This window comes from Equus caballus, chromosome 2 (genome assembly GCF_041296265.1).
Source record: "Equus caballus isolate H_3958 breed thoroughbred chromosome 2, TB-T2T, whole genome shotgun sequence".
Classification (NCBI taxonomy): Eukaryota; Metazoa; Chordata; class Mammalia; order Perissodactyla; family Equidae; genus Equus; species Equus caballus.
This window is the reverse complement of record NC_091685.1, coordinates 91,225,200-91,252,271: the sequence shown is the minus strand read 5'-3', so window position 1 is coordinate 91,252,271 and position 27,072 is coordinate 91,225,200. Positions and strand designations below refer to the sequence as shown.

Genomic DNA, 27,072 nt, shown 5'->3' with positions numbered 1-27,072 from the left:
TATCTTGTTATTTATTCAGGAGGCTTTGGAAACCAGTTAAGTGCTTGAACCAGTTAAGTGTTTGGGAGGGACATATAAAAATAAAACAAGCTATATAAAGAACTGTTGAAGTGAATAAAATAAAGGGAAAAAAAACATGATCCTTTGTTAAAAGGCACTAGGAGACTTGACCATCTAGTGGGGTAAGAGGTTAAAGATTTAAATTAGGAAAAGAATACAGAAGAGATCCTTCAACTAAAACGCAAGAGGAAATTGAGAATCAATGTCAGAGCATTCTACTTGACCTTAGAGACATATTTTACTGGTGACTTTTTTGTTTTTAAGAGTGTTTCTGATTTTCTTTTTCATTTGTTAATGGCCCAAATTTTCCAGCTTACCTCCCAGTTTATTCTACCTAGTAAAAGCTTATTCATTTTTAGCTTTTATTTTCTTGTTCAGCCTCTGAGGACTGACAACTTGAAAGGAAATAAACTAAAATAAGGCACCAGGATTAAATAATGAATTTTTTTCATCATCTTGATGGATGACAATTCATTTTGAAAATAAATATAAGCTCATAATTTACTGATATTTTGTGAGATTCTTACCTTATTTCTGTGAGGGTTTCATTCTCATTGCCTTCTGTCTTTACCATTGTCAGAACTAACACCACCCAAATCCTAAAAGGGGTTAAACCTGAAGTGACTTGATGTTTTGACAGTGTTATGGCAAAAAAAATGGTGTTATCCAGAAATTTAGACTTGTGAATATGTCATATGAGGAGTTCTCAAAATTTCAACATGACTTGCCTAATTCTGGCTTTTTTTGTTTTCTGTAGTCTGCATTTGTTTTTATGCCAAAAGGATACACAGAAAACTTGTGTGCAATGCTCATCTTGAGTTGATCTTATGAAGCAGAGCTGAGTATAGAATTTTCTTTCACTTCAAAGGGCATAGACCACAGGGTGCAAAGAAAGAAGGGATTGGGTCCTTCCAGGCAAACCTTGCCCTCTGGCACTCATTCTCAACTCCCCACGGATGTAAGAGGGCAAATTCTGGCCCCTTGTAGCTCTAGGTAACATTTCCCACAACCCCTGACTCATAAATATTGACATTTGGGAAAAACAAGAGCAGAAAAGAGAGAAAAGGGCTTTGCCAAAAGAAAAAGTGGTTTTCAAGTTGAAGTGTTCGTATATTTTTCTAAAGCCTGATTTACATCAAAGACACTACTATAATTTTAAATAAAATATACCTCATCTTGGTATTTTAAAAAATAGTCTTGTCGATCAACAACTAGAGAACATAAGAATCAAAACTTTCAACGGAGTTTTAAAAATCTTTTTTTCCATCAGGAGAATAGTTTTAACTAACAGGACTGAGTTGAATGCAATTTTCTAAAAGGAACTACAACAATGATCTCAGAGAACATCTTTTTTGGTGAATACCAATTTTTAAATTATAGTGAATTCTTGATTTTCAGCAAAATCTTTTCTTCTTTCTCTTAAATATTTGTCTCCACTCTTCTTTACTTCAAAAAACAGAAATATGGTTAACTAAGACCTTTGAGAATTCTTCACAGCCCCCAGCCAGTTTGTCCCCATTGTGGAACTGCAGCGCGACCTGGTGGTAATTACTGTTATTACCTTGGTTTCTGCGTGTGAATGGCCAAAATTACAAACCGAAATAAAAGAACGCCTTGTGTATAGGCTTTTAGAAAATAAAAATAAACTATCAGGAAAAATAACAGTAGAGTGGTTCTCTTAAATCATAATTGCGAGCAGAGATTTTTATAGTTTTTAATATAATATACCTTTTAAGAATCGTTTAGTAAGGTACCTCATGAGTCATTGACATAAACTGATACAATTTGTAACATTCATATATTTTCATAGTAATCCTCTTTTTTATCACATTTCCAATTATCTGAGCAATGTCTCAAAAGCATTTCAGGGGCAAAAATATCTTAAATAAGTAATGAAGTAAACTAAAAAATTTATCAGCCCTGCAAGGATTCTTTTCCCCTCTGTGCCGTGGGTACAATAAGCATCATCAAAAGACAAAAAAAAAAAAGATCCATTTGTCAAAAGACTTTTCCCCAGCAATCAAATTTTAGCTAACAAGAACTTAATTAAGTTCATTTCCATCTTAAAAATGAAACGTATTTTTGATGTTTTTTCCCCTAAAAGACAAGGCAGTTTTATATGCTTTTCTTTTCACAGCTAGCAACACCATTGACACAGGACTTTATGGACAAAATGGTGATTCATAGTATCTGATCTTTTATATGTTTACATCTTTTACTTTACACCCATTCTCTTGCCTAATCCTTTCAACAACCCTGTCAAATTAAGGATCACTGTCTCCATTTTACAGATTAGAAAACTGAGGCTTAGGGATATGAAATAGTTTATTCAAGGTCACTGAGCTGGTGAGTGACAGAAGGGACTGAACCCTTCTCCAAAGCCCATGCTCAGGATCTAGGGCTTGGTTGGTCCTCAATAAATAATCGTTGGCTCAGTGAACAAATGCACCTATTGCAAGGATAGTAAGGACAAGCCTAGACTAAATCCAAGGTCTTTTGACTCTACATCTAGTAATTTTTCGGTAAAGTTTAGACATACTTTGGCTTTTCTCTTGCATCTGCATGCAATTATACTCTTCTGAGCCGGCTAAGCGCCTTCTATTTTCCAAAAAAGAACAAAGAAGCAATACCAGGCCAGAGTCACCTGAGCCTCACATACCTGGGCTGTTTGATCCACTAGGCACTAGCAGGGGATCTTTATGATTTTTTTGCCATACATCCCTTTGGAAGTCTAATGAAGCTTCTGGAACTCTTTCCAAAATCATCTTTTAGAATATTACATGAGAAACTAACTATTTTAAAATAAAATTTTCAAAATACTTTTTAAAAAACTAATTTGTAATATATGTGCTCATTTATTCATTAAGTAATTAAATCTAGCAGCAGATTTAATAACTACTATATTTTTAGAGTAGCAGTGAGTATAAATGACATTTTGAGATATCTGTAACCCCTGTAATGTGATATCACAATATCAGTCACTTCTGTTGGTAAGAGAGATATTGTTAATATTAATGTGATATGTGGCTTATGTTCATAATTAAAGAAAAAGCGAAATTTCAATTTGAAGTTAATGAAAATAAAAATTTCTTTTCATCTAAGTTCATGGACCCCTCACCCTGTTAAGAAATCAAGGCTAATCTTTAATGAGTTACTCATAGACAAATCTTTTCAAAAACTAAATTATAAAAAAATTCTTTTGTTCAAAAAATGTATACAACAAGTATATACATTCTCCTTGGTTACACATTCCTCTTGGAAAGTATATATTTTTTTATATAGTCCCCTTGATTAATATGTGAGATATTCACTTTAATATGAATGGTCTGATGTGAGGCAAGGCTCCAAAAATAAGTATGTCTGGGACCTAGGAAGGTATTAAGACAGCCTTGCCTGAGTCTTATGACATTGCTCAACAAATATTTACTGGTTGCTTGTAATAATTTCATTTAATTTAGCAAATATTTGTTCAGCAGCTATTATGTACCAGACACTATTCTGGACATTTTAGGAAACAGGTTAAAAAATGCATAATTTTATATCATTTGTGTAGCACTTTATAATTTTCAAAGCACTTCTACACATATCCTTCATTCAAGCCTATTTTCAACAACAAGAGGTAAGCAAAGAAGGATCTGGAGAATAATTCATTAATTTTTTCATTCCCATAATAAATCCCACTTCAGACAAATGGTAGGTATCCAATAAATGCAGACACCGTGCTCAGTTCTTATCCTTATCCTTTAAACAAGCCCTCAAATTAGGGCTGCCAGGTGAAATACAGAACACCCAAATAAATTTGAATTTCAGATAAACACATAATTTTTTTAGTATGTCTCGCATAATATTGTAACTAAAATATACTGCACTCGTTTGATACGGCTGCCATAACAAAGTACCACAGACTGGGGGCCTTAAACAACAGAAATTTATTTTCTCACAATCTCGAGGCTCAAAGTCCAAGATCGAGGTGTCGGTAGGGTTGGTCTCTTCTGAAGCCTCTCTCTCTGGCTTGTAGATGGCCATCTCCTCGCTGTGTCCCTGCATGGTCTTCCCTCTGTACCTAGCGCTGTCCTCATCTCTTCTTCTTATAAGGACGCAAGTCATATGGGATTAGGGCCCACCTCGATGGTCTCGTCTGACCTTAATTGCCTATTTAAAGTCTCCAAATCCTGTCACATTCTGAGGTACTGAGGGTTAGGCTTCAACAAATGAATTCGAGGGAGACACAAGTCAGTCCATAACACACACTAAAACATTATTTCTTGTTTATCTGAAATTCAAGTTTAACTGGGCATCCTGTATTTTTTGTTTTTGTTTTCTGTTTTTTTTTTTTTTTTTGGCTAAATCTGGCAACCCTACCCTGGATTTCTCTGTCTGAGGACTGTCTCTCCACTGCAGGAACTTGTTCAACCACAGGTAGGAACAAGCCAGAGGGTAGGGAAGTTAACTCCCCTGTGAGAAGGCAGCAATCAGTGATGGGTGAAGCTTGGTGGGGAAAGGCACTAGCTTCCTTTCTTTCTAGGGAGGCAATTCTGAGCATATTCTACAAAGTCTCCCGCAAGGTCCTAGTGGGTTGGAGGCCCAGCTGTCCGCAGTGGCAAACGCCCATTAATGCCCCCAGCACTGGCTTCCTCCCCTTCCCTGTCTCACCTTCCCTCTCCCCTTCTGCTCTCCCTAGAGTCACCTCCCACCTTCACATTCACATCTTCGTCTCAGGATCTGTTTCTGAGGGAACTCACCCTAAAATAAATGCTTATTGATTTGAATCCTCATTTTCAGAAGAGAGGTTTATGGAGCAACCAGACGCCGAAGGGCATGGAGATGGATGGATAGTGACAGACCTTCTTTCCCTTACTCAGCATTGCCTCTAGCTATCAATCATTGCATTCCTGTCATGTTCCAGGCACTGGGAGAGTCACTTTACACGTGTCTTGGCTCATCCTTTCATCCACTCTGCATGGTAGCTATTGTTCAAATTGCAAATGGGGAAACTGATGCTCAGAGAGGTTTTCTGAAGCCACACAGCTATGGCAAATGTCTTTCCCTCATGGTGCTTAAAAGCGAGTTGAGAACATATAACATTTATATGTGAAAAGATAACTAACAACACAAGAGAGTGGGTGGAAGTGTGTAACAGGCAGTTCAGAGAAGTCCTATGGAAGTCCAAAGAGAAATAAGGGTGAACTGGGAAGATTAGGGAAGTCTTCACATGGGAGCTTGGGTTTGGGCTGAGTCTTAATGGATGTGGCAGATTCAACTGTGAAAAGAAGGGCAAGGGGAGAGTTCTGGGTGAGAGGGTGGAGGCGCAGAGTGTAGACGCAGGGCTGGGCATGTGTACTGTGACTGTAAACAGACAGATGGCCTGAGGATGGATACAGGGAACAAGGCCATATTGCAGAGGTCTTGGAATGCCAGATAAGAAATAGAGAGTTTATCTGAATACTTACGTTGAGCAAACGAAAGTTGTTAAAAGAAGAAAACTGGCACAACCAAAACAAGGTTTTATGAGATTCATCTGGCAGTGGCATGCAGGCTGGCTTAAAGCAGAGACTGGTTAGTAGACACCTGACAGTTCATGCTTATGGTACTAAAGACCTAACAGAGAATAATGAACAGGAAAGCGTAGATGACATTACAAGGGAGTTGTCAAGTCCGTGTCACTAAGAGGTCAGGGAGAAGGAAGAATAAAGAAAGCTCCTTTATTGTACCAGGGTGACGGGGAAAAGGTACCGTGAACAAGAAGTTGGGAAGTTAGATACATGAAGAAGAGGAAAGTAACTCTCTCAGGGTATTTTTCATTTCTGTGAAAATTATACAGTAGGATTTTCTGAATGTTCTGGAGTTGTGGATATGTTCCCACTTGCTAGACAAAAGTAATTCAAACCTGTAGGTGAGGCACTCTCTCTTCTCCATCCGTCCTATCCCACCCCATGACCTTGCCTAGCACCTAAGACCGGATCCATAACTATAGGAGACATCAATTGTTTCTGCCTGCCGAACATCCCCTCTCCCTTCACCTGGTAACAGCATTCATGGTTTCCTTCGGAGATCTCGTTCCATGCAGTACAGGTGGGTCTGATCCTGTCCCATTCCACTCCATCCAACTTCCCCTACCCCTAGCCCAACTGCAAAAATGGGCACATATTCCAGACCTGGTCAGTTAGAACACCCTGTACCCCCTTCAAGCACAGCGATTCAGGAGTAAGCATGTGGCTTCAGCCAAGCCAATCATTATCAGTGAAATCGTTCTTGAGAATAACAGGAAACACTTCTTTCTGCTACAATTAGGGTCCATAGTAGGAGTTAGGGGTTATAAATTAAAGTTAAAGATCAAAGGATGTGATGAGGGCTAGGAAAGAGCCTGGCTAAGATGAGAGAAACAGAGCCCTAGAAAAATCATTTGAACCCCTGGGTCCAGCCACATTTGAAGTTAGCTAAACTTCTGAACTTTCCAACTACATCATCAAAACATTCTCTCTTTTTTTTCATTTGATTTGTTTTGTTTTGTTTTGTTTTGAGGAAGATTAGCCCTGAGCTAACTGCTGCCAATCCTCCTCTTTTTGCTGAGGAAGGCTGTCCCTGAGCTAACATCCATGCCCATCTTCCTCTACTTTATATGTGGGACGCCTACCACAGCATGGCTTGCCAAGCAGTGCCATGTCCCCACCTGGGATCCGAACCAGCAAACCCCGGGCTGCCGAAGCAGAACGTGCTCACTTAACCGCTGTGCCACCAGGCCAGCCCCTCTTTTTTTTCTTCTTTAAGGAAATAGAATTAGACTTCAATTACTTGCTACCCCAAAAAAAGTTTTTTATGTAGCTAATTTTACCAACTTTTTATTAAAATGTGTCCTGCCTGTGCCAACAGTCCACACAATCTTAAAAATCATTTTATTGAAGTTTTTCCTTCCTTGGCCCCCCTAGGTGTGTTACTCCTCCCTTTTCTCTGCCTCCCACACCCAGTTTATTTGCATTTACTTTAAAGAATGTTTAAAAGTTTGCTCTAGCAGCACACCCTCCCATGTGTGGACTTATGAAGAATCTCCAAAAAGGCTTCCAAAAAGAGGAGGGTAGCAAATGGCCAAGCCCAGATGACAACTGTGGCCCTAGCCAACCCCTTTGATTTCAGCCCAGTGGCTATCTGAGCAGAAAATCCAGCCATCTGACCTACCAAAATTGTGAAGTAATCAATTTCATCTGTCGTGAGCCACCAAGTTTCTGGTAATTTGTTCCCCAGCAATAGAAAAGTGATACAGGCCAGATGCAACAACTTGTTCTTTACCTTGGAAGGGATATCTTGACATGCCTGAAACCACTAAGACCTTAGAAAATTGAAATGGAGACATACAGGCAGATTCCAATGGAGCTGGGGACCTGGAACACCTATATTCTGTGGAGCCTCTATGCCAAGAGAAACAGCTCTTCCGACTGTGCTTAAGGAGGTTAGTCTCCCACTTTTTAGCCTGAAGAGCTTCCTGGTATATTGTAGAGGAAGGTATCCAAAACTTAAGTAAATTAGACTTTAAGCTCCAGCTTCAGACACAAAGACTTACAATAGCCTTACAGAGTCCAATCTCTGTAACAAAGGGTGTGTGTGTGTGTGTGTGTGTGTGTGTGTGTGTTCCAGTGTTCCTGCTTCTCTGGTTGAACCCATAGTGATGAAGGAGCCGTCATTGTCACCATCTCTAGGTTCAAGGTGCATCCTCTTTGCCCCAGGCCCTGGTGTCCTCCTAATGTACCTCCTTCAGAGTGCTATTCCCTACTGGTCTGAGAGGCAAAAGTCACACCTATTCTCCTCAGTTTGGCTCAAGAGATTCAGGACATATTAGGCATTTTTCATTAAATCACTCATCAACCTGTTCTTTATATATGAAAAAGAATGATGTGAGAAAATCTACAGTTTTTCTGCACCAAAAATATTTTTTTCCAAAAACATTGCCTTGATATTTCCCTTTATTTTGTGTCTTGTTTAAGGAATGCAAAAGATTTCAAAAAAATAATTGATACCATTTCAGTCTTTATTCAAGTCAAAGAAACACAACCTGGCTGTAGCAGTCCGGCTTCAGTCACAGAAGCAGAGCCACTAAAGCATTATGGGAAGAGGAGATTTATTACAGGAATTAGACCTCACACAGATGTGGGAGCAGCTGAGGAAGTGAAGGCCAGAAGGTTTGAGAAAGAGTCGCTAACTAGTCCTCCAAAAGCACCGGCATAAGTAGGTAAGTCGGAGCCTGCAGGGAAACCTGAGAGGAACTATACCTGCAGGGAAACCTGAGAGGAACTATACCCAGCGGCTTCGGTGGGATTGTGAAGGGGGAGCTCAGGTAAAGATCTACAGGAAGACACTCCCTCTGTGCAGCTACCACCTCTGTGGGTCTGCAGTCAAGCTTCCGGTTAGGGAGGAGGAGGAAGCTGAGCCTGCTTTGTTCCAGTGGGGCCAGCAGTCAGAAAGATGAGCTGGACAGTGTGGAGGAGAGCAAGAATAAGGCGGATCCATAGCCAACTGTGTCTGACCACGATGCCCTTTCAGAATAATAGTCTTTGCCTCGCCCCAATCTTCCAGATTTCCCCTTGGCCAACCCAGAACCATGCATGGAAGAAAATTCTGGGAAACATAACTCCTAGCTTAAAGAAGTTGCCATTGTGTAATCCGACACACCAGCTAAGAAAAAGAGGAATTTATTATAAGGATCCTGCAGTTGTTCACAGAACTGAGGACAGGAATGAAACTAGTTCTTGGTCATAGTCAGAAACAGGAACTCAAGCACTACCAGGGCTCTTTCGGTGTCTTGTCTGTCTTGCTGCTCTACACTTACCTTCTCCTTTATCCAAGGAGCTTTCCCCAAGGACTGACCTATTCCACTGCAGGAAAGCTGTGCTAACTGCTGACAACTCCCAAGCCTTATTTCTTACAGTTTCTTCAGACATTTTAACTGGAGAGACTCTCTCCGCTCTGTCTCTTGGTGCCTAGTCCCAGAAATTCTGAGAAAGGACTCATTGGCCAGTGGGCTGAGTGATGTTGTAACATGACTGTTCCTGCTATACCATGTGGATGGGGAAGGAGCAGATTTCAAAAGAAAGTGGAGAGTTTTGAGCAAAGCAGCTCATAGTTGACATGGCGAAGTGCTTACAGTGTAACAGGCTTGATGCTAAGAGCTTTGCATATATTATCTCATTTAATGTTTGTGCTAACCCTCTGAGATGGTTACCATTCTTGTTCCCATTTCACAGATAAGGAAAGTGAGGCTCAGAGAGTTTATATCTTACCGAAAGTCTCAGAGCTCATAAGTAGTAAGATTGATCTGAGTCCAAAGAGTGCTCTTTGTACTACAACAGTGGTTTCCAGTGTTTCAAGGGCCCCAGGGGCTTTATTCAATTGTCATTATGTGGTGGGCTCTCTCTCAATACTGCATTTCAACAAAACTCACCATTTTTTTTAAAAGTTCTTAAAAACCTCTATGCCATATTGTACTACCTCCTTTCTCATTTCACAGGTAGTGGAGACACAAAATGATGACCAATCTATACATCTGAAGAACAGCTCTGACTCCTGGTACAGAGCTCTTTCCCCCTTCCACACTGCTCCTGCATCCTTGACCATCCACTGCAGTAAATACAATAAAAGCTACTTTTAATTTCCTACTTGTAGCAAGAGAAAAATGTGTTCACTGTAGTTTAACATAATCAAAACAAAACCCACACTTCACATAATCATGTAAATTGCTATTGACACTACTTGAGACTCAAGAACCTTCTACCAGAAAGAAAAGTCAAAGCAAAATGGAACAACAGCTTGGAAGTTCATTGTTTCTTTTCCTCCCAGGATTTCATTATAACAGCAACTAATATATATTGAGCATGCTACTATAAAGCACTGTACCAGGCACAACAGATAGAAGTGAGTGTGTACAACACAGTCCTAGACTTTTAAAATTTGGTTTAGTAGATAGAATGCAAACATAGAATATAACCAACCATTTATTTCAGTCTATTCTAACCACTAAATGAATGATACAGAATAGAGAGTAATCACTGAGGCCTGGAACAGTCAGAAAAGGCATCATGGGGAGATAGAAGTTGAAAGCCTAGACTTTATATAACATTTATTCCTTCAAGCATTCATTCATTCACTCATTCATTCAATATTTTTTGAGTTAGGCATCATACTTAATGCATGCGGTATACAGGCTGGATAGAGGTATGAGGGAGATTATTCCACTATCAGAATAGTACAAGTCAAATGTGTGCTCTTCACTCTTCCATCCACCAGGCATTTGTTGTGTGTCTCTTACCTGTTAAGCACTGTGCTAGATCCTTTTGTAAATGAAGTAAAAGATAGTCCAGTCACTGTCTACAATGACACAGAAAACATTTATGTAATAAGTCTTTGTAAAAATAAATGCCCAAATAGCCCTTGTTGAGGACTTTGTAGCACAAAGAGAGGGCTCAAAGAAATGGCACAAGGCCAACAGGATGCAGGCAGTACCCTGGGTTCTCACCATCCAAGTGCTAGGGAGGATCACAGCTGGCCACACCATGGTTGTGCTCCCGGAGAAGGACATGGATCCCCTGCCACTTTGCATATTTATGGAAACGTTGAGAGGGGCGGGAATCGCTCAGCTGATTTAAGAGATTCAGTCTAGCTGAATCATCCTTTTCTGGGATGTTAATTTATATCGGCACTGGTTTCAGCCCAAGGCCTTGAAACTCATATCCCTTCTTGCTCAGCCAACTTGTTGCTAGGTGCCCGAGACAGGGCAGCTGTGCTTATCCAGGGAGAGAAATAGTCTAAGTCTTCTCAGAACTCAGAGTGAGGTGGGATAGCAAGATAAATCCACAGATGGGACTTGAATAGTTGGGAAGAAAAGAGGTTGGGTATTCTAGACAAGGGGCTGCCACAGCTAAAGATGCTCAGGCAGAAATCAGGATGTTGAGTTCCCCATAGCAACTCAAGTGCTTAGTAGAGTGCTGATTAATAATAGGTACTTAGTAAATATTTGTTGGATGACTGAAAGACATCCAGGAAATCTGCATGCCTAGTGCATCTCAAACTTGTACCTTCGGGTACTACGTCAGATCCCTAGGAAACACACGTTCACTCTTCACCATTAGGGATCCTGCGATGGAAAAGCTTGAAAAGCACAAGTGGTGGGTTCCTGTTGAGTAAAAGTAAAAGAAAAAAGTGATGAAAATAGAGCTAAAAGATAAGTTGTAAGATTCCTAACCCTTTCGTGAAGAAAGAATTGCCAGTTAAGACTAAATAATTTTTTTTAAGATTTTATTTTTCCTTTTTCTCCACAAGAGCCTCAGTACATAATTGTAAATTCTTAGTTGTGGGTCCTTCTAGTTGTGGCATGTGGGATGCCGCCTCAGCATGGCTTGATGAGTGGTGCCATGTCCGTGCCCAGGATCCGAACCAGCAAAACCCTGGGCCACAGCAGCGGAGAGCACGATCTTAACCACTCAGCCATGGGGCTGGCCCCTAAAGAAATTTCTTTATTTAAATCAGCAGTAAACTGGATTTTGTGGCCTCCACAATAAATAAATCATATAAGTATTATAAATAGGGATATGAGTTCATAGCAATAGGCTTCCACAATAAGACAGTGTCTGGCTTTATAAACCATCTTTGGGGAAAACAAAAATTAAACCCTGCAAGATCTAAGAATTCGTAACTGTATATACACACACACACATGCACACACACTCTCTCCAAAATTTAAAATAATCTGATTGAGAAACTACAGTCCCCTCTTAAAGTCAAAATTCTTTAAGGCCATGAGTGAAGATGACAATGGTATATAGCTAATGCAATATACGGTACTATCGCATTACTAGAAATTCAAAGGATTAACTATAACTGGAAAGAAAACTGGACCACCAAGCTTCATTTTGTATTTTATATTTTTGTGTAAAACTTTACTAGTCCTCAGTTTCAAAATTTGCTCTCACTCTGCCTTGCTTCACCTTTTTCAGAAAATATATGTCGTGTGGTTTGGGGCTCCCTGAGGACAACTAGTACGGTCAGTTCAATGACGCTGTAAATTTCAGATCTGGATATTGTCACCCATTTGCTCTTTCCAAAGATGCAGGGCACTTATTTCAGGACACTTGTCCTACTGTTTTAGCTTAAAAAAACATTGGTGACAGTCTAGCTGAAAATTCAAATGGAAAAGAATTTGAAATGGTTGGCATCTTCCCTTCTGGTGATTTTTTTTAACTGATTCTGGAGAGGAATGTTTCTGTGCAGGATGACCAGGCTAGGGTGCCACTGATCCTATTATTGCAAGCCCCTTCATAATCAGTGTAGATGGCCACACAGTTCATTCAACCCATAGTGATGAGAATCAAACATGAAGAAGGCTGAAATAATCAGGTCAAATTTGCATCCGGCCAGTTCAGTGGTCACATAAAAGTGAGGGCAAAAAAAAATGAGGGTATAATCAAAAGTCATAATGGATCATATTTTCTGTGGGTAAAACAGTGGTGATGATCGTGAAGTATCAGCCAATTTCAGAAAGACACTAGCAAGTAAACGTAAATCATTAATACTTGTATAGGGAGGGAATAAAAATAAACAGTAGTGTTTACCATATACATTTAGGCAGATTTATGTGGCAAACATCTAATTTCCAGCTCATTCCCTCTCTTCATAAAAAAAAGTTAGCCAGTAATCGAAGCATCAAGGAGTCAGAATATTTTAAGCCGAAGTACTATTTTTAATACTTTCTGTTTCATTAGTTGGATTTCTTGGGTTGGATTTCTTCTGTTTGTCACCCCCAATCCATCCTCTGCCCTTCACTGCCATGCTCTGTGTCCTGGAAGGCTGATCTGTTTAGACTACATCAACAGGCCCCCTTGTCCTCTGGCTTCCTCTTGGGTTTGGCAAACAGGGGGCATGAATGGGAGATCAGAGGAAGGTAGGAGAGTGAGGCCAAACATTAATTATTTCCACTCCCATTGATGAAGTCATCCATCCATGGAAGGTCATAGCTCTTTTTTAGATGGTCCATTCCACACAGCCTCTCTATCTTCACGTTCTAGTAACTACTTCCTCCTCTTTGCTCTATTACTGTATCATCCCATGTGGTTTCTGTACTCCTTGCCCAAACATTTATATTTATAAACAGTCCTTCTATAAAACTCTCCTCAAATCACCCAGTTTGATTGACCATGTGTAACGTTGGTTGAATCACATGACCAGTAATCATTATTTAGAACTATTTGGCAATTAGTATTCATTCAAAACAACTGTTTGATAATAACAAAAGGTGTGGCTGTTTCCCTTCACCTTGGCATGTTTTCCTTGATAAACCTGAGGCAAGATTCATGGAACATACCTTCAATATTATCTCAACGTCCTTCCTCAAGGGTATGTGGTCTTGCTTTTATTAAAATGGCTCTGGGTCTAAGAGCTGTCTTGGGAAGGGAAAGCAATTAATGCTGTCAGGTTGACTCAAGTCAGGCCTCTATTCACCAAATGGACAATTTTTTGGTGATACAAATCAAGTAGGTCTGGTTATTTAGTTTAATCTTTATTGGGGAACAATTTCCCACTGCATTTCTGAATGCTTTCTATCACCTTTTGTTCTAGACTACCATTTCAAGGATATTTGTATGGTAAACAGAAGGTAGAGATAGTGTCTCCCTCTAGGGGAAAGAGCACATTCGTTTCCTGAGCAGGATAATAAAGACAATGTCTCCCTCCAGGGCAAAGTTTGGGCAGGTTTCCTTCTAGGTCATTAGAAAAGAATGGAGTTTTCTAAGCTTGGAGTCCCTCAGCTGTGATGCAAACCCACTTCTTGCACAGCACACACTTGGGCCTCTCCACCTCACCCCATGGGCCTTGGGAGGCAAGGGGAAACGTGAAGCTTATACCGCCTGCTGTGCTGTAAGTAGAAGAGTCCTTTGTCTCTGACCCAGATGTCTTATGTCTTCTGTCAGCATCTGTGAAACTGGCAGGCTAAGCTGTTAGCTTGAAAACAGGATAAAAATCTCAGACCCTTTACAGTTCTTAGCAGTCCAAGGACTCCCAGCTTAGGCAGCCACTATGCTGAAGTCATGCATTTCTATGTCTGGCCTGCTGCCTTTTATACTAACTGCAGTCACTTTTCCTCTGGTCATTAAGTACTGCAACTTGGCTTATACTGTGTCTGGATCCTGCCCCCTTCATTGAAAGCAGGGAACCCATATTAAAAGCGCTGTTCCCCAGTAGCAGAGACGATTATGGAAGACAGCCACTAACGCACTTCCCAAAGATAGTGGCACTCCTTTTACCGGTGGATTTTCTCTAGGCTCCTTCTTGGGGAGATAAAGTTAGAGAATCGGAGCTTGAATGGACTACACATGAAAAATCCACTCCAGCATCCCTAGTTCCAAAGTCTTTAAATTCCTCTCTCCACATTATGCCAAAGAAATTTTAGCACCTTGACTTCATTTAGTGTGGCTCCATTGAGTCTAGGATTCAGTTATCTAGAATCATTCCAGCTGCTCCAGTTAGCAAGCTTTGCTGAAGTAAAGGAACAAAGCGCTAGAGGATCTTACACCAGCAATTAAATATTTCAGCCTGGAAGTGACACACATGACTTCCCCTCATAACCTGTTGTCCAGAACCACATGGTCCCTCCTGCAAGGGGGGACAGCAAAGGGTAACCTTTCAGGGTCCTGGAAGGAGAGGAAAATTGGATGTGTTGGCAACACACCCACATCATTTAGGGCTGCCCCAGTCATGAAGAGCTACAGTATCATGAACTATTCATGCACCCTAATGGACAGCCCATTTGGCTACCCATACTCCCTTCATCTCTCCTGAACAACCACCCAGAACCAGAGTTCCTGAAATCTTCAATTGGGAGGATTATAGCAGCTATGTTTTACATTATTTGGTTGTTTCTTTTCTCTCAACTCCCTACATCTTACGTGTAAAGCACCCATAGTAACTAATGTTTTAGATTTCAGGTGGGAGTTATGTCTGAATTGATATCACCCCACAGTAAGACATGAGTCTGAGCCTTTTGCTTGTTCAGTTTATTGGTGCCTTCTGGACCTGCTAGGGCCAGGTCTTGCAATTACCACTTCTGTTTTATACTGGAATGCTACTGGGCATGCCCAGTGTTATGGTTCAGCGATCAGATAATAATAGCTAGTTTCTGAAGGGTGGTTTAGGTTGTCTAGTCACTTGGAGACCCAAAGTCAGATGTTCAGTTTCTATCAGGACCCAGTAGCAAGCTAACAGCTGCTTTTCAAATGAAAAATACTTATAGCATGAACTTCCTCCAAGTCCTCGTTTGCTCTGGGGTTTGCCCAAGTCTCCAAACAGCATCTCTGCTGCCATGCACACTTCCAGTGCCATCAGGTCTGCTACAACATAAGGCCCAAGGGGCATGTCAGGCTGCGTCCCAGCCTGGACCTGCTCGAGAGCTCATTCTTGTTCCAGGACCCACTTAAAACTACCAGCTTACGGTATATCTCATAAACGGGTTAGTGCAGCATGCCCAAATGTGTGTATATTGTCGCCAAAATCCAAAAAGGTTCATCAAACACTGTGCCTCTTTCTTTGTGGTGGATGGTGCAAGGTGCCGCCACTTGTCTCTCTCTGTAGAGACTTCCTAATATGCCCCAAACCAATGAACCCCTTGAAACTTTACCAAAGTGACACAGCCTTGAACTATCACAGAGTTTATCTCCCACCCCCTGGTGTATATATTTTCTACTTCCTGCTCACTAGGTCTAATTAACAATGTAATAATCAATATAAAGCATCAATGTGATGTTTCATAAAACACAATAAAGATATCTCTTTGTCTCTGCTATGTAAACGCTTCTGATTTTGCCTACTGATTGGGTTGGAAAAGGATACATTTGCCAGGTCGGTATTGCATGTCAAGTGCTGGGGCGGTGATTTGTTCCAGTGAATATACTCTATCTATAGCTGCAACTAATATCATAATCTGATTAGGTTTGCAATAATTTGTCATTTTCCAAGGCCCTTCAGGCTTTTGCTCTGGTCAAACAGGAAAGTTTCATGCAAATATAGTAGGAATCACTATCCCTGCTTCTCTCAAAGTTTTTGTGGCAGCAGTAATTTCTACAATCCTGTCGGGAGTGTTGCTTACCATTTACCATTGGTATATTGTGTGGGAAGAGTGTCAGAGACTCTAGATGACCTTTCCTTTCACAATAAATAGCTCTCACTCCACGGGACAGGGAACCAGAATTGTACTCTGCTAGTTACCAAGTATATGTGTATGTGTATGTATTCCCACCATATGTCCTGGCACTGGAGTAACAAACACAGGATGGGTCTGCAGTCCCATTAGATGCACTGTTACATGAATTTAGGCCAAGACTTCACCTAACACCTGACATTCATAAGCCCTTACTTGCATGGACTATTGTAGTGTTTTGGGTCTCTGAGGATCAGTGTAAGACTATAGCCAGTGTGTAATAGTTCCCAGAAGTTTTAGGTATTTCCCTTTCTCCAGTGCACAGTCCCCTGGGTAAATAGCTCCAGGTCACTCTGTGGAAGGCTTGGGAGGAAATCCACCATATACACCCATGGCTGTACTGCAGGGTTCTTCTTCAAAGGCACTCGGCCTCCACCTCTTTTGAGGGGCTTCAGGTCTATACACTTGGCTTAGTTCTGGCAACCCAGTAAGAATGCATGAATCCTAACAGTGGTGTCTAGTTAGTTTCTTCCCAGAAGATCATGAAGTATTCCTTCTACTATGTAAAGAAGAATGTAAGCAAGCTGCTCATTCATTTCAAAACACTCCTATTACTATTCCTTCTCTGTGATTCAGTGTACTAATTGCATCTAAACTTGTCTTTGTCAGTTAAACTCTACCACCTAGCCTCTACCCCTCTAGACTTCCATTTCCCACTGTAATCAGGAAATGCAAGTTTTGTAGCATCTCCTGCTATCTTCTCCGGATGTCAGAAGACAGCCACCACGCAGATGCCCTCTTGCCAATTTCCCCATTGCTTGGTGAAGAGAGTGTCCTCCAGACTTTCTACAGAGTATGATAAGTTGGTAGCAAGCTGGTTGCTAAGAACAGGGTTTAAAGAGTCAAATCAAGAAGGAGCCACTGCCACTAGGTTCTTCACAATGAACCCTGGAATGCTGCTACAAGACCGCAGCTGTGCTGGACACCTCATTCTGCCTTCTAAGTATTGGAGAGGGCATTGCTGGAGGAACCTAATCACTATTTAGAACTTTAGCTACAAGGGGGTTTGAGAAACGTAGTTTCTAGCTGGGTGGTCACATGACTAGCTAAAATTCTTTTACTATAGCAAACAGGAAGAACCCATGTGGAGGGATAACTTCCAGTCTGCCATAGGCAGCTCTCCTTCTCTACTGGTTGCTTTCCATCAGCACTTATAAATATGCTCACAAGTTGTTGTTTTCTTCCATTTTGGAGGGAAAATAAAACTTTCCCTCATCTCCATATCCCCCTTTAACCGTTTTCCTCCCCTTATTCTATATAAATATATATCGTGAAAAAATTGTCCCCAAATACTTAGCAGTGGATATAGGAAAGTCTGAATTCACCATAGGAAGGGAGCTCTAAATATTAATGTGCAATGTACAAAACTGACAGCTGTGGAATGATTGAAAGTTGAGGAATGTTTGTTCCAGTGTCAGGTCATTTTTTTTAACACCACCAGGTGTGGTAGGCAGAAAAATGGCCCCCCAAAGATGTCCATGTCCTAATTCCAGAGCCTGTGACTACGTTACCTTGCATGGCAGAAGGGATTTTGCAGATGTCGTTAAGGTTAATGACTTTCAGATGAGATTATTTTGGATCATCTGGGAGGGCTCAGTCTAATCACATGGGTCCTTAAAAGTGTCAGATGAAGGAAAAAGAGGCAACTCTTGAAAGGGACTCACTCACTGTTGCTGGCTTTGAAGGTGGAGGAAGAAGACGAGGAATCAAGGAATGTGGACATCCTCCACAGGGTGTGGACAGCCCTCAGCTCAAAGCCAGCAAGGAAACGGGATCCTTAGTCCTACAACTTCAAGGGACTTTATTCTGCCAATGGCTTGAATGAGCAACGAAAGAGATTCTCCCTAGAGCCTTCAGAAAGGAGTGTCACCCTGCCAACTCCTGGGTTTTAGCTCATGGAGGTCCATGTCAGACTTCGGACCTTCAAAACTGTGAGATAATAAATAAATATATATGACCTAAGCCATTAAGTTTGTGGTCATTTGTTATGGCAGCAGCAGAAAATACATCAAGCAAGGTACTTTTTCTACTTAAGTCTTCCTTCCTGGGGACACTGATTACAAAGCCAGGGTCCCTGAGAATAGGGGGAGTGGAAAAGCTTAGTTCTGGGACAATTGCATGACTCATATCCTGACTTAAAAAGGGTTCTAAGGAGACTGTTAAGCAAGAAGGAAGAAAAGAAAGACACTGCTCTCCTGTTTTCCTCTCCTTTCCCAAATGAGAAAATTGGAAAGCACAGATGATAGGATTTACACTACAGAAGCAAAAACTGTCTAGTTCTACCTCTACCTACTAAAGACGATATAAAAATAGAAGCACTGATTACATCGCCCAAGCCTGGGGATTCCCTTCAGAGCTATGGGTGCACAGAACGCTCATTGTGTAGTGCAGGAGAGGAGTTAATTCTCACCCCACCCCATATCCTACCTGTGTCAAACCACACAGGACATGTGCTCCTCAGTTTACGTTTACACAGGGGCAATCGACAGCCTGAAACGTGTGAGAAAAGTAAGAGAGAAAACTCAAGCTCCACAGAGAGCTCGCCTCACATCTGAAGAAGAAAATTATTCTTCCACACTGGGACAAAATTCCCCCCTAAATTCTCCTTACCTCATGCAAGTCAAAGCCTTCTTTCTATGGGGATCACCAAAGTCTAGCATCTGATGTTCAAATAAATGACCTATCAATTTTTTAATCCTAAAATAATTTGTCTCAGTATAAAAATATTTGTCCTCTCTCACATTTTTTATAATGCACAGAATCTTCTTCTTAATCAGAAATAGCATCTCTCCCAAATCTTCTGAATTATCTAGCTTTGAATCTGTTACTTAGTTATTAAGATTTTTCATTCTTTTCTTCTTCTTCTTCTTCTTCTCCCCAAAGCCCCCCAGTACATAGTTGTATATTCTCATTGTAGGTCCTTCTGGTTGTGCTATGTGGGACGCTGCCTCAGCACAGCGTGATAAGCGGTGCTATGTCCGTGCCCAGGATCCGAACTGGTGAAACCCTGGGCCACAGAAGCAGAGCGCGAGAACTTAACCACTCAGCCAAGGGGCCAGTCCCAGGTTTTTCATTCTTTTTAAGCCTGTAACTTGATATTACAGAAATATCACTTAAATCAACCTGAAAATAAAACATCAATGGAGATAAGGAGAAAAAAAAACTTCCCCACCAGACAGAATTACAGGAAAGATCATCCAGTGAGTAATAATTTATAGAAAAGGTAATTTATTATTTACTATGCAAGTTGTTTGAACCATTCACAGTATCTTCTTCACTTGACTGACAAAGGACAACACACACTACTAAGGATTATCAGGTGGCTTAAGATACTTTATCACCTTCCTTGGGAGGAAACTAGAGAGCCTTATAGTCATTTACCCAGTAATTCTAGTAACACACTTTTGAAGACAAGGGCAAATGTTCTATTCATTTAAATATTTATTTCAGTAGTTTAAACAAAGAGCCTTTATAAAGAAAATCCAATAAAAGTTAATGTACTAGGGGAATAAACCTGAATCAAGAATGTAAAAATTAAATCTATAAGCAAAGATAGCCATCAGAAATTAGTAGGCAAGCCCTGGAAATGCGGGGAGCAGTATCTGGGATTAAAAAAGAAGTAAGGCCAAGGACGGGGCAAGTCCAAGTCAGAAACACAGGTAAAAGACCCTGGGACTGCAACTCCCAAACTGTGTGCTGAGGGGCCCCAGGGCTCTGGAGCGAACTCACAGAGGCACCGTGGGATATTTTAAATTTTTGAAAGGAACACAGAAGCAATTGTCAGACATTATATGAATATCTATGATTAGGTTGTTTGGACATAATTACTTAATACACAGAACTATTATATATTTCTTTGGCTCAAGGACACCATGAAAAATTACTGAGGGGCCGGTCCTGTGGCTGAGTGGTTAAGTTCGTGTGCTCTACTTTGGCAGCTCAGGGTTTGGAACCTGGGAGTGGACATGGCACCGCTCGTTATGCCACGTTGAGGCAGCGTCCCACATGCCACAACTAGAGGGACCCACAACTAAAAATGTACAACTATGAACTGGGGGGATTTGGGGAGGAAAAAAAAAAGCAGGAAAAAAAAGAAGATTGGCAACAGTTGTTAGCTCTGGTGCCAATCTTTAAAAAAAAAATTACTAAGATTCTAAGGGTGCCAAGAAACTAGAAAGCTTGGGAATATCTGCCTTAGGGAGTTCTAGGGTTCGAAGGACATAGCCTGCTCAGAGTAGAATCAGAAAAGCAGATCCAAAATGGAAACGACAGCACCTCCAGCCTCTACACACCTAATTATACATGGTAGGGCCTTTTCTTTCACCCCATCCTGGCTCTTATTACTCTGAATTTACTGCAGGATCCCTATAAAATCAGTAAATCTTGCTTTTAAATCAGTGATTCTTACTCTGACTTACTAACAAAAACAATCATGATTTTTCGGTGTTGGTTTGCAGACTGAGCAACTAGACCTCCCCAAATATTTAGTGTGAGAAAGCCTACTAAAATTTAAATATTTTCCAAGTGAAAAAATGAACAGACTTTAGGTTAAGATTCATTCAGCAACTACATAAGAGCCCATTATCAAAGTTTTAGAATTTACTCTAAATTAGGGCTTGGCAAGCTTTTTCTGTAGAAGGCTAGATAGTAAATATTTTTAAATATTCTTAATTTTTTTTACGACCCTAAAAATGTACAAGCCAAATTAAAAGCAGTGGGTATATGCACATTGTTGTCAAGCAATCTTGAGATCTTTTCACATCTTGCAAAAGTGAAACTCTATACCCATGAAATAAAAACTCCCCATTTCCCCTTGTACACTCTTGGCGAAAATAATCCATAACCAATCTACAAATCAAAATTGGGGTGAGTTTATTCTGAGCCAGATCTGAGGACCATATAGTCCAGCAGAGTCCTTTCACAATGGAATGGAGCACTCCAAAGAAGTGGGGGTTGGCAGAGTGGTTATATACCACTAAAGAGCAGGTATCACATATGATTGGAATGTCCCTTTTACAATAGTCACGAGATTGCTTTGCTGGCACAGCTTTTCACACAGCAATTGATGAACGCAGCAGGTGGCAGGGCTGTAGTCTCGAACTGGGTGGTCACAAGGTGAATGCAGCAGGCCTGCAATCAATTCCTAGCCTAGGGAGAGATCCTTATCCTTAAGGAAATGCCAATGTCGGGGAAGTTACATCCTTATCTTTAAGGGTATTGTTCTTGTCTTTGGGACATAGTAAATACTTATATACAGCATATATACAATGCATGGTCAAGGGCCACATTAGTCCTTTCTGGAAAAACAAGTTCAGGCTGAGTCAGTTTTACACCAAATGGCTTCTTCATACACTCCAGTATATCCTATTGCTTGCCATTTATTTATCAACACCAAAGTACCTAGCAGCATTGGACACCAGTGGGGATTGAAAGGAGGGCTCTGTGGGCAGAGTCAAAAGCAATGGAGAAGAATCACATCCATAGCTCATCCTCCAGGTACATACACCAATATTCATAGTAGCATTATTCACAATAAGCAAAAGGTGGAAACCCAAATGCCCATAGACATATAAATGGATAAATAACATGATATATACATACAATGGAATATATTATTCAGCCTTAAAAAAGAAGGAAATTCTCATCAATTCTCATATAAACATTGTACTAAGTGAAATACACCAGATGCAAAAGAACATGTCAATGAAAATAACCCATGACCAATCTATAAATGAAAATTTGGGAGAGTTTATTCTGAGCTAAAATGTGAAGACCATGGCCCAGGGCCTTTCTTCCCAAAGGAAGAAAGGGCACCAAAGAAGTGAGGTATACAGAGTGGTTATATACCCCCAAACAGGATGTTTCACATATGATTGAAATGTCCCTTTTACAATAGTCTGGAGACTGCTCTGTCGGCACAGCAATTGATGGAAACAGCAGGTGGGTCTGCTGTCTCGGTGGACACAGCAGAGGGACAGGTTTGTTGTCTTGAGCTGGGTAGTCACAGGTGAGCGCAGCAATCAGTTCCTAGCCTAAGGAAAGATGCTTAATCTTTAAGGAAATGCCAACATTGGGAGGGGGAGGGAAGTTGCACCTTTATCTCAAGGGCCTTTGTTCTCGTCATAGGAAATGTCTAAAGCAGATATATAATGCACGCTCAAGAGCCACGGGTCAGGCCCTTTTGGAAAAACAAGGTCAGGTTGAATTAGGTTTACACCAAATGGCTTCCTCATATACTCCAATATATCCTATTGCTTGCCATTTCTATTTGTCAGACAAATATGTGTGACTCCACTTCTATGAAGTACTTAGAACAAATCCATAGAGACAGAAAGTAGAGTAGCGGGTACCAGGGACTCGGGGGAAAGGGGAGTAGGGAGTTGTGTTTAATGAGCACAGAGTTCGAGTTTGGGATGATGAAAAGGTTCCAGAGATGGATAGTGGTGATGGTTGCACAACAATATGAATGTACTTAACGCCATTGAATTGTACACTTAAAAATGGTTAAAATGGTAAATTTTATGTTATGTGTATTTTACCACAAAAAAAAGAAATATAAAAACTGTTCCTAGCGGGGCTGGCCCCATGGCCGAGTGGTTAAGTTCGCGCACTCCACTGCAGGCGGCCCAGTGTTTTGTTGGTTCGAATTCTGGGCGCGGACGTGGCACTGCTCATCAAACCACGCTGAGGCAGCGTCCCACATGCCACAACTAGAAGGACCCACAACGAAGAATATACACCTATGTACTGGGGGGCTTTGGGGAGAAAAAGGAAAAAAATAAAATCTTTAAAAAAAAAAACAAAACTGTTCCTAGCTCTTGGGCCATACAGAAACAGACTGCAGACCACAATTGGGTTGCAGGCTATAGTTTTTTCTGAATCAGAAGGCCCACTAAACAGAATGAACAAAATGACATGAAATACTCAAAAAATTTCCCAAGTCATAATTCCTTTTTATTTCAACATGAACATGCTAAATGTATTTTCATATTTAATATATTTATTACATCTACCAAAATTTATAAATGGAACTATAGTATTTATCTACCAAAAAGTATTTGAGAGGAGTCTCTTTAAGATGAAGTAGAATGTATATAAATATATACAAGCAGACATATAGAGATATGGTGATAACTACAAGTATCGACAGCTTTGGCTGTTATAGATTTAGAGAGGTATACAGCGGGTAGAGAGGAATAATCAATGAAGCTTAAATGCAGTCTGAAAGATGTAGTAGGTAAAGCTGAAACTTAATGGGCAAAAATACTCAGTTTCAAACTTCAGATCTGAAAGTTTGATATTATAGCTTGTACCCCTTTTATTTTCTTCCCCACTCATTTGGTGCATAGTAGACCATTCTCCCTCCCATTTTGGGGGAGGAGAGAAAATGACACATTACAAAATTAAGCAAACTATTAAGATCTGCTTAGATCTCTTTCCTGCATTCTTGCAAACTTTAAATCTAAAATTCACTAACTCTTTGATCGGTTAGCCCAATCTCAGATTCTGAAGGCAACATGTTCCTAAAAGAGAAAAACTCAAGTCACCTTATCTGAGCTCAAAGTCAGCTTTAGGCAATAAAATCACTCTAAACAAGAAGCCTCTTTCAGATTAGGTAGAGACTATATAAACACATAGACGAAAGACATTACTTCAGTTATCTATTCACTGGAACAGATGCATAACAACCAACCCTAAACTTAGTGAAGTAAAAAGATCATTTCATTATGCTCTAGATTCTTTTTTTTTTTTAAGGCTGTATTTTTTTAGAGTTTTAGGTTTACAACAAAACTGAGAGAAAGGTACAGATAATTCCTATATACCCCCCACCCCCACACATGCAGCCTCTGCCATTATCAGCATCATTCACCAGAATGATACATTTTTTACCAAAGATGAACCAAACTGACACACCATAATCACCCAAAGTCCATAGTTTAACTTAGGGTTCACTCTTGGTGTTGTACATTCTATAGGTTTGGACAAAAGTTTAATGATGTATATTCATCATTATAATATCATATATAATATTTCCACTGCCCTAAAAATCCTCTGTGCTCTGCCTATTCATCCCTAACCCCCACCACCCAACAATCTGGCAACCACTGATCTTTTTATTGTCGCTATAATTTTGCCTTTTCTAGAATGTCATATAGTTGGAAGCATACAGATGTAGCCTTTTCAGATTGGCTTCTTTCACTTAGTGATATGCAATTAAGTTCTTCCATGTCTTTTCATAGCCTGATAGCTCAATTCTTTTTAGCACTGAATAATATTCCATTGTCTGAATGTACCACAGTCGTTTTTTTTTAATTTTAATTTTTATTTTTTTTGGAAGATTAGCTCTGAGCTAACATCCAATCCCCCTCTTTTCTTTCTTTCTTTCTTTTTTTTTTTTTGCTGAGGAAGACTGGCCCTGAGCTAACATCTGTGCCCATCTTCCTCTATTTGTTATGTGGGATGCCTGCCACAGAACGGCTTGATAAGTGGTACATAGGTCCACGCCCGGGATGTGAACTGGCGAACCCTGGGCCACTGAAGCAGAGCACACAAACGTAACTGCTGTACCACCAGGCCAGCCCCAAATCACAGTTTATTAATCCATTTATCTACTGAAGGACATCTTGGTTGCTCTCAAGTTTTGGCAATTATGAATAAAGCGGCTATAAACATCTGTGTGCGGGTTTTTGTGTGGACATAAATTTTTAGGTCCTTCGGGTAAATAGGAAGTAGTGTGATTGCTGGGTCATATGGTTAGAATGTGTTTCATTTTGTAAGAAATCGTCAAACTGTTTTCCAAAGTAGCTGTACCATTTTGCATTCCCACCAGCAATGCATGATTGTCATATGCCATTGTTTTAATTTGCATTTCCTTGATGACACATCATGTGGAGCATCTTTTCATCTGCTTATTTGCCATCTATATGTCTCCTTTAGCAAGGTCTGTTAAGGTCCTTGGCTTATTTTTTGAGTTTTGTTTTCCTACTGTTGAGTTTTAAGGGTTCTTTGTATACTTTAGATGTCTTTATCAAATGCATCTTTTGCAAATATTTTCTCTCAGTCTGCGTCTTTTCTTCTAATTCTCTTGAGCTCATGGATTCTCCAGGTTATTCACATGAAATTTTCACAAATGAAGTATATATGGGGTAGCTATTCTGGCCTGAAATGAAGCCTGACTTATGGCCTATCAAACATACATTGTACATCTGCATTAACCATTAAAGAATGCATTAAACAACACCTCAAAGTAAAAGAATTCACTCTTTGAAGATAAGAATGCATATTTCCCCTCCTACAACACCAGTATGGGTAATGCCCATAACAGTACTCCTGAAGATAAGTTCCTTTTCCCAGACACAGGGTCATGTTGACCTGCTAATTTGCCACTGAATATCTCCTTGAAACTTTGATGAATATGTATCCCGGGCATGTTAAATATTTCTTTGTTCTAAAAAGGTATAAAACTGTACTGAAAACCATGCTTCTCTGGAACACTTTCTTCCTTTGTGGAGACTGCCTTCCTGGATTATGGTCCTCAGCCTGGCTCAAGTAAAGGTCACCTTATCTCTCTTTTCTATAGATTAGTTACTGATTATTTTCCTGTCCATTAGGAATTAACTCAAGGTAGAGCAGGATGGCTCTGATCCACAGTCTAGGGCCTCAGCTGGGAAGACTCAAACGGCTGAAGGGTGACTCCAATGGCCGGGAGCTGGAATTTGTTTCCCCACTCACATGACTGACATCTGAGCTGGGCTAAGTTGAGGGCTGGGCTCAGCTGTGACTGTCAATCAGCATAGCTTCAAGAGGCCTCTCTGTGTGTCTTGGGCTTTTTCACAGCACACCGGCCTCAGGTAGTCAGACTTCTTACATGATGGCTAAACACTCCAAAAGTAAGTGTTCCAACAGATGAGGTGGAGTGGCATGGCCTTTTATGACCTGACCGCTGAAGTTACATATGGTGACTATGATCACTTTCACTATATACTATTGGTCAAATCAGTCATAAGCCCACCCAGATTTAAGAGGAAGGGACACAAAGTCGATCATTTTATGGGAAGAGTATCAAAGAAGTTGCAGCCATGTTTTAAAACCACGATGGACATACATATATAGAGATATGGAAATATATGCCAAAGGGTTAACAGTGCCTACTTCCCAAGATCCTTCAAAGTGAATTTCATTAATCTATTATTTTAAGTCAGACTAATCCAAACATATCCTCCATGGATGGCAAAATTCCATCTACCTATTTTCATGTGATATAGTAACAAGCAGAAACTTCATTTTATCTACATAAATTGCATCAGGAATGAGTAAGAGCTTGCTTTTGACCCTATAACCATCTGCCAGTTATAACCATTTCTTATTTTCCAAATGCTGTCAAGCTCAGATCCACCCTCAGGCTTAGGCTAAGTCATATCCAGAAAGAATACAGAGAATACCCATAGCAAGTAAAGCCGGTAGATTAGGATCCCGCCAGTATTATGATTGCGGAAATCAGTGGCCATTTCCTATCTCAGAGATTACTAAACTTCAGGATTTCAAGGGCCAAGAAAATTTCAGAAATAAACCAAATGGGAGCAAATAAAGTCACAAACTTTTTATTCACCAAAGCAAGAACATTTAGAAAACAACTACTCTGTAGCTATCATCACAAAAAAGAAATACAATGGACAGTTTCAGAATAAAGCACAATCTTTAAGAGTGAGTAAGCTTGACTAAATGAACAATTCACTATATATATATTTTTTCTCATTTCTCTGATCTGCAGAAACTTCACTATA

At 40.3% G+C, this 27,072-nt stretch overlaps 1 long non-coding RNA gene across 1 annotated transcript in view; it reads right to left on the bottom strand.

Annotated features, from left to right (window-relative positions):
- Window positions 1-8,725: 8,725 nt before the first annotated feature.
- Window positions 8,726-27,072, bottom strand: part of LOC138923292 (uncharacterized) — a 41,477-nt gene continuing 23,130 nt past the window's right edge. Inside the window, exons 2-3 of the long non-coding RNA XR_011436748.1 lie at window positions 11,121-11,218; window positions 8,726-10,413 (exon numbers count right to left, since the gene is read on the bottom strand). This is a non-coding gene — a long non-coding RNA (uncharacterized lncRNA). The remainder of the gene's footprint in view (window positions 10,414-11,120; window positions 11,219-27,072) is intronic.